The sequence below is a fragment of the Gorilla gorilla genome, chromosome 6 (assembly GCF_029281585.2).
Source record: "Gorilla gorilla gorilla isolate KB3781 chromosome 6, NHGRI_mGorGor1-v2.1_pri, whole genome shotgun sequence".
Lineage (NCBI taxonomy): Eukaryota > Metazoa > Chordata > Mammalia > Primates > Hominidae > Gorilla > Gorilla gorilla.
Genome location: NC_073230.2, coordinates 8,587,194 through 8,595,958, shown reverse-complemented (window position 1 = coordinate 8,595,958; position 8,765 = coordinate 8,587,194). Strand labels below are relative to the sequence as shown.

Genomic DNA, 8,765 nt, shown 5'->3' with positions numbered 1-8,765 from the left:
CAGATGCTGAACGTTTTCTCTCGCTGGGTTGGACAGGCTCACAGTCCCGCGCCTGGCATCTCGCGTCACCCCACCTGCCTACAGCAGGGGAAGCGTGTCTCGGGAAGTGTCCTCGCCCCCTGCCTCGGGGGCTCTCCTTTGCCTGAGTTAGGCTTTGGCTGGCATCACTGTTTTATCTGGGCAGGGCCCAGGGCCGTGCCGTCACCCCTGGTGCCTGGCATCTTGGACAGGAGCCTGGGAACCTGGCTGCTACTTCCCTTTCTGGTGTACGGGCTGCAGTATCAAAACATTTTCACAAGATGTCCCCAAAAGGCCTTTTAAGTCAGAGTGAGGGTTGACAGCGTCCGGTATTCCTGGTGAGAAATTAGGTCCAGTGTCACAGGAAGGACGGATATAACCAGCCCGTCAATCCTAACTCAGTTTCTCCAGGTTAACAAAGTTAAAAGGGATCGGGGATATTTTTAAATGTACTCTTCATTAACCTTCCAGATGTATTCTTTGCAGTAAGCCTAAGACTGCACTTGAATGATCAGCTCAGAGACGAGTTCCTAAAATAGGTCAGCGGCTGAAATTGCCGTAGTTTTCCAAATGCTAAGCTTAAGAATGAGGATCTTTGACGTCCGCTCAGTATTGTAAATGTCTGTATTTCTTTGGAGACAGGGTCTTGCTCTGTCACCCAGGCTGGAGTGCAGTGGTGCATTCATGGTTCACTGTAGCCTTGAACTCCCAGGCGTGAGTGAAGCTCCTACCTCAGCCTCCCGAGTAGCTAGGACTACAGGTGTGCACCACCATGCCCAGCTAATTTAAAAATATATATGTTTTTTATAGAGATAGGGTCTCACTACGTTGCCCAGGCTGGTCTCGAACTCCTGGCCTCAAGTGACCTTTCTACCTTGGCCTCCCGAAGTACTGGGCTTATAGGCGTGAGCCATGGTGCCTGGCCTTCAATATTGCAGATGTGTTGAGAGGATCATTGTGTTCTGGGGAACCCGGTGACAGAGAAACTAGTCCGACTTTTCTGCGTGGATGCATATGAAGTTTTTGCAGATAAATGTTGATTTACTTCATTTTGCTGAAATGATATTAAAAACTTATAATCACAGTTTATTATACAAGGTGAATAAAGCAAAGAGGAGAGTATTTAGGCCAAGATACTAGTTGAATGCTGTTAGAGAGATTTTTTGCTGTTTTTCAATTTGTTTGTCTTATTTAGAGACAGTCTTGCTCTGTTGCCCAGGCTGGAGTGCAGTGGCGTCATCACAGCTCACTGCAGCCCTGACCTCCTGGGCTCAAGGGATCCTCTCACCTCAGCCTCCCAAGTAGCTGGGACTACAGGTGCATGCCACGATGCCCTGCCAATTTTTAATTTTTTTTGTAGAGGTGGGATCTTGCTATGTTGCCCAGGCTGGTCTCTAACTCCTGGGTTCAAGTGATCCTCCCACCTCAGCCTCCCAAAGTGCTGGGATTACAGGTGTGAGTGCCCGGCCCTGTTTTTCATTTCTTTTGTTCTGGGCGCCAGGAGTGCTCAGTGCCACTGGGATGTCATTGCATCCAAGTCCTTTCAGCATTTCTGTATTAGTCAGTATTCACACTGCTATTCAGACATACCTGAGACTGGGTAATTTATAAATAAAAAGAAGTTGAATGGACTCACAGTTCCACGTGGCTGGGGAGGCCTCTCAGTCTTGGTGGAAGGCAAAAGGCACATCTTACATGGCAACAGATGAGAGAAAATGAGAACCAAGCAAAAGGGGTTTCCCCTTATCAAACCATCAGATCTCATGAGACTTACTCACTACCATGAGAACAGTATGGGGGAAACTGCCCCCATGATTCAATTATGTCCCACCAGGTCCCTCCCACAATGCCTGGGAATTATGGGAGCTACAATTCAAGATGAGATTTGGGTGGGGACACAGCCAAACCATATCAATTTCCAAAAATAAAAATGAAAAAAATTTCTTTTCCTTTTTTCCTTTTTTTTTTTTTTCACCCAGGCTGGAGTGCAGTGGTGTGATCATAGCTCACTGCAGCCTCCATCTTCCAGGCTCAAGCAATCCTTCCACCTCAGCCTCCTAAGTAGCTGGGACTATATGCGTGCACCACCACACCCAGCTAATTTTCTATTTTTATTTTTGTAGACATGAGGTCTTACTATTTGCCCAGGCTGGTCTTGAACTCCTGGTGTCCAACCATCCTCCTGACTCAGCCTCCCAAAGAGCTGGGATTACAGGCCTGAGCCACTGCACCTGGCCATGATTCACTTTTTTTTTTCTTTTTTTTTTGAGCTGGAGTCTTGCTCTGTCGCCCAGGCTGGAGTGCAGTGGCGCGGTCTCAGCTCATTGCAACCTCCGCCTCCCGGGTTCAGTAGGTTCTGATGCCTCAGCCTCCTGAGTAGCTGGGATTACAGGTGCATGCCACCATGCCTGGCTAATTTTTGTATTTTTAGTAGAGATGGAGTTTTGCCACGTTGGCCAGGCTGGTGTTGAACTCCTGACTTCAAGTGATCCATCCACCTCAGCCTCCCGAAGTGCTGGGATTACAGGTGTGAGTCACCACACCCGGCCGACTTCTAATGAACAGAATATGGCAAAAGCCTAGGGAAGTCACTTCTGAGATTAGGGTGCAAGGAGACTGTGATGTGCGTCTTGTGTGTGCCTCCTCTTGTGTGTGCTTGCACCGTCTAAGGCAAGCCAGCTGCAGTGTTGTGAGCTTCCTTGTGGTAAGGCCCATGTACCAAGGAACTGAGGGTGGCCTTTGGGCAGCAGCCAGCAAGGCTGAGGCAGTTCTCTAATGACCTTGGAGGACTGAGTCCTTACAATATCCGTGTGTGTGAGCTTGGGAGTGGATCATTCCAGACAAGCTTTCCGATGAAACCACAACCCTGGGGGACACCTTGACCACAACTTGGTGAACCCTTGAGGCAAAGGCACAGAGCTTAGCCACGCCCACTTTCCTGACGGCGTATACCATGAGAAAATAAATGTTCTTTTAGGCTGCTAAATGTTGGGTTAATTTGTTATGCAGAAAAAGGAACCAAATACAATCTTCTACCAGTAAGGAAGAGTGCACCTTCTTTGCTTGTCACCTTTGGATTCCTGAGGCAACGTACATCATACTTGATACGGCTGCCAAGCACTTAGCTTACTGGGTGACTTGAAAGCGTGCTTTTTTTCCTTTTTTTTTAGACGGGGTCTGGCTCTGTTGCCCAGGCTGGAGTGCAGTGGCTTGATCATAGCTCACTGCAGCCTCCATCTCCCAGGCTCCAGCGATCCTCCCACCTCAGCGTCCAGAGTATCAGGAACTACAGGCACGTGCCACCACACCCGGCTAATTATTATTTTTTTAATTTATTTTTTATTTTTTAAAACAGAGTCTCATTCTGTCGCCCAGGCTGGAGTGCAGTAGCACGATCTCGGCTCACTGCAACCTCCACCTCCCGGGCTTAAACGATTTTCCTGCCTCAGCCTCCCGAGTAGCTGGGATTACAGGCACCTGCCACCACGCTAATTTTTGTATTTTTAGTAGAGACGGGGTGTCGTCATGTTGGCCAGGCGGGTCTCGAACTCCTGAGCTCAAGCGATCCGCCCGCCTGAGCCTCCCAAAATGCTGGGATCACAGGCGTGAGCCACCGCTCCCGGACACAAGCATTATGATAACACTACCCACCCTGTGTATTTTTTAGCACCTATCCTGATTTTTAAAATTCAGCACGAAGTTTAAGTCCTAGCCCTGTTGATCCCAATAGCCGTAGCTCATCCATTTCGACTCCGAGCCGAGCTCCATGCCCTAGACCTTCGGCGGAGGCCCCACCCCGGGACGCCAGCCCGGCCGGGGCAGCTTGCACCCCAGACCCCCAAGCCCTGCGGGGCCGAAACCTAGTCATCTGCGCTTGTTCTGGGCAGGGCGGGTTGCCTTGGCAACCAGCTGCTCTCCAAGCAACTCTAGGCCTCTAGAGATGGCGTCACTAGCCCGCGCCCGGTCCTGGAACCGCCCCCCTTGCTGCCGCCGCTTGCCATTAGCCGGCGGAGAGACGGACGCAGACCTCGTCCAATGGGAGGCTCCGCGCTCCTGAAGGCGGGACTAACGCTTACCTGGGGCGCGGGTCCCTGCCGGAAGGCGGTGTCCGCGACGCAGCTGTTCACGCTTAGGTGGGCGACGTGGGCGCAGGTGGGCGCAGGTAGGCGCGTGGGGTGGCGGCGGGGTGGCCGGCGGGTCTGGGCGCCGGGAGACCCAGAGCCCCGGGGCGGGCTCCCGCGGGGCTCCGCCCCCTCCACGTGGGTGCGCGGAGGCCCGGCGCCGCGCGACCGGGCGGCGGCCCTGGGGTTCGCGGTGCTGGGGAGGCTGGTGCGGCCGGTGCGTCCCGGCGCGGGCTTCGACACCCGCAACCCCTCTGGGTTAACTCAGCGCGGGCGAGCGGAAGGGACTCAGCTGGCTCCTAGGTTTCAGGCCGTCAGGGCTTGCAGTGGCTCTGGTTTCATTGTCTTTCTCTGAAGACGCCCTGATATGCCCTCCGGGGCTTTCAGCTCCCACTTTCTCTTTTTTAATTTTTGAGGCAGTGTCTCGCTGTGCCACCCAGGCTGGAGTGCAGTGGCGTGATCATAGCTCACTGCAGCCTCCACCTCCTGGGCTCAAGCAGTCCTCCCGCCTCATCCTCCCAAGTAGCTGGGACCACATGCGCGCGCCACCACACCCGGATAATTTTTAAAAATGTTTTTTGTAGAAATGGGGTCTCACCATGTTACCCAGGATGGTCTCGAATTCTTGGGCTCAAGCGATGGATTCTCCTGCCTCGGCCTCCCAAAGTGCTGGGATTACAGGAGTGAGCCAACGCGCCCGGCCTCACTTTCCATCATAAGCATGCTTTCCATTTCCTTCCTTCCATCATTCATTCATTCATTCATTCATTTTTAAAAAACGTTCATTGGGTTCCTCCTGCACTGTTCGGGGCATTGGGCTACAGCTGTCAGCAAGTGGAGACAAGTCTGTGATCTAGTGAACTTCCATTCTGGAGGGGAGAGACAGATGAACAAGGTGCACAGAGCAGGTGATGGTAAGTGCCATGGAGAAGATGAGAACAGGGGTTATGAGAATGGAAAGGAAGCAGGAGGAGGAGTGAGGCACCAGAACATTCCAGGTCGAGGAAACAGCAGGTGCAGGGGAAACAGCAGGGAGCCCAGTGTGGCTGCAGCCAATTTGGGAACAGAGAGAGAAAGAGGAGGTGAGTTCCCAGAGATGCGAGGAGGGGCCAGGGCAGTCGTGTGGACCTTACCAAGTGGCAAGGACCTTGACTTTCCCTCCAAGTGGAAGGGGACAGCTTGGGAAGTTTTTTGAGTGGAGGTGACACACCATCTGATTTAGGAGTTTAAAAGCCATCGTGAGAGGTGGTGGCTTGGACTGGGTACCTATGGGATCTTAAGGGAGTCACATTCTGGGTGTATTTCAGTGGTAAACCAACAGGAGTTTGTGGTGGGTTGGACGAGTATGTGAGAAAGAGAGGATTTGTGGATGGACCAAGGTTTTAAGCTTGAGCTACTATGTGAACCTCATCAGATGGATGTTTATGGAGAGGATGAACACTGGGAAGCTCAGGTTTGTGGAGGGTGATCAGGGGTATTGATTACGAATTCTTAAGCTTGAGGTGATATATGTGTAGATGATATATATAAGTACATATATATGGTTATATATATAGTTGTATATATATACACAGTTTATACACACACACCCGCATATATATATTTATGTATATATTTACGTATTTATATATATTTATGTATATATTTATATATTTATGTATATATTTATATATTTATGTATATTTTATATATATTTATGTATATATTTATATATGTATATATTTATATATTTATCTATATATTTATATATATTTATGTATATATTTATATATTTATGTATATTTATATATGTATTTATATATATTTTTATATGTATTTATATTTATATATGTATTTATATATATTTTTATATATATATATTTATATATATTTATATATATTTGTATATATTTATCTTTATATATTTTTTAAAAATATTTAGGTTTATATATTTATATATATTTATATATTTATATATAATATATATTTATATATTTATATATAATATATATTATATATTTATATATAATATATATTTATATATATTTATATATTTATATATAATATATATTATATATTTATATATAATATATATTTATATATATTTATATATTTATATATAATATATATTTATATATATTATATATATTTTATATAATATATATTTATATATATTATATATATTTTATATAATATATATTTATATATATTATATATATTTTATATAATATATATTTATATATATTATATATATTTTATATAATATATATTTATATATATTATATATATTTTATATAATATATATTTATATATATTATATATATTTTATATAATATATATTTATATATATTATATATATTTTATATAATATATATTTATATATATTATATATATTTTATATAATATATATTTATATATATTATATATATTTTATATAATATATATTTATATATACATATTTATATATATTTATATATACATATTTATATATTTATATATACATATTTATATATATTTATATATTTATATATAATTTATATTTATATATATGTATATTTATATATACTTATATATTTATATATACTTATATATATTTATATATACTTATATATTTATATATACTTACATATATTTATATATAAATATACATATTTATATATTTATATATGCTTATATATATTTATATATAAATATACATATTTATATATTTATATATATTTAAATATATATTTATATAAATATATTTATATATATTTATATATATATTTATATAAATATATTTATATATATTTATATATATATTTATATAAATATATTTATATATATTTATATAAATACATTTATATATATTTATATAAATACATTTATATATATTTATATAAATACATTTTTATATATTTATATAAATACATTTATATATATTTATATAAATACATTTTTATATATTTATATAAATACATTTTTATATATTTATATAAATACATTTTTATATACTTATATATATTTATATAAATACATTTATATATATTTATATAAATACATTTATATATATTTATATAAATACATTTATATATATTTATATAAATACATTTATATATATTTATATAAATACATTTATATATATTTATATAAATACATTTATATATATTTATATAAATACATTTATATATATTTATATAAATACATTTATATATATTTATATAAATACATTTATATATATTTATATAAATACATTTATATATATTTATATAAATACATTTATATATATTTATATAAATACATTTATATATATTTATATAAATACATTTATATATATTTATATAAATACATTTATATATATTTATATAAATACATTTATATATATTTATATAAATACATTTATATATATTTATATAAATACATTTATATATATTTATATAAATACATTTATATATATTTATATAAATACATTTATATATATTTATATAAATACATTTATATATATTTATATAAATACATTTATATATATTTATATAAATACATTTATATATATTTATATAAATACATTTATATATATTTATATAAATACATTTATATATATTTATATAAATACATTTATATATATTTATATAAATACATTTATATATATTTATATAAATACATTTATATATATTTATATAAATACATTTATATATATTTATATAAATACATTTATATGTATTTATATAAATACATTTATATATTTATATAAATACATTTATATGTATTTATATAAATACATTTATATGTATTTATATAAATACATTTATATGTATTTATATAAATACATTTATATGTATTTATATAAATACATTTATATGTATTTATATAAATACATTTATATGTATTTATATAAATACATTTATATGTATTTATATAAATACATTTATATGTATTTATATAAATACATTTATATGTATTTATATAAATACATTTATGTATTTATATAAATACATTTAAATGTATTTATATAAATTTATATGTATTTATATAAATACGTTTATATGTATTTATATAAATACATTTATATAAATACATTTATATAAATATATAAATACATTTATATATATTTATATAAATACATTTATATATATTTCTTTTTGAGGTGGAGTCTCACTCTGTTGTCCAGGCTGGGGTGCAGTGGCGCGATCTCAGCTCACTGCAACGTCCACCTCTCGGATTCAAACGATTCTCCTGCCTCAGCCTCCCGAGTAGCTGGGTTTACAGGCAGGTGCCAGCACACCCAGCTAATTTTTGTGTTTTCAGTAAAGATGGGGTTTCACCATGTTAACCAGGCTGGTCTCAAACTCCTGACCTCAAGTGATCCCCCCGCCTCGGCCTCCCAAAGTGCTGGGATTACAGGCGTGAGCCACCGTGCCCGGCCATACACATACATATATATACACACATGTATATGTATGTGTATAAACAGTGTAAACAGAGGTCAGGAGTTCAAGTATATATATGTGTATATATGTCTAGGTAAGCATATATGACCATATATATATATATATATAACTATATGTATATACATATCACTATAGCTATATACATGTACACAGTTGAGTTGGCATGTAGTTGAAGGAGAGGGTTAATAAGACACTGTAAAGAGAGGAAACAAAGTCATCA

General features: G+C 37.6%; 1 protein-coding gene across 5 annotated transcripts in view; it reads left to right on the top strand.

The window, feature by feature from the left end:
- The first annotated feature begins 4,045 nt into the window (after positions 1–4,045).
- CHLSN (cholesin) overlaps positions 4,046–8,765 on the top strand; it is a 133,784-nt gene continuing 129,064 nt past the window's right edge. The window contains exon 1 of one of the 5 annotated variants that reach the window (XM_019030783.4): positions 4,046–4,170. The gene's annotated coding sequence lies outside the window, so the exon portion shown is untranslated. Of the gene's footprint in view, positions 5,054–8,765 lie in introns of all 5 variants that reach the window. The other 4 variants (XM_019030782.4, XM_055346746.2, XM_031013005.3 and 1 more) reach the window with 4 other exon arrangements.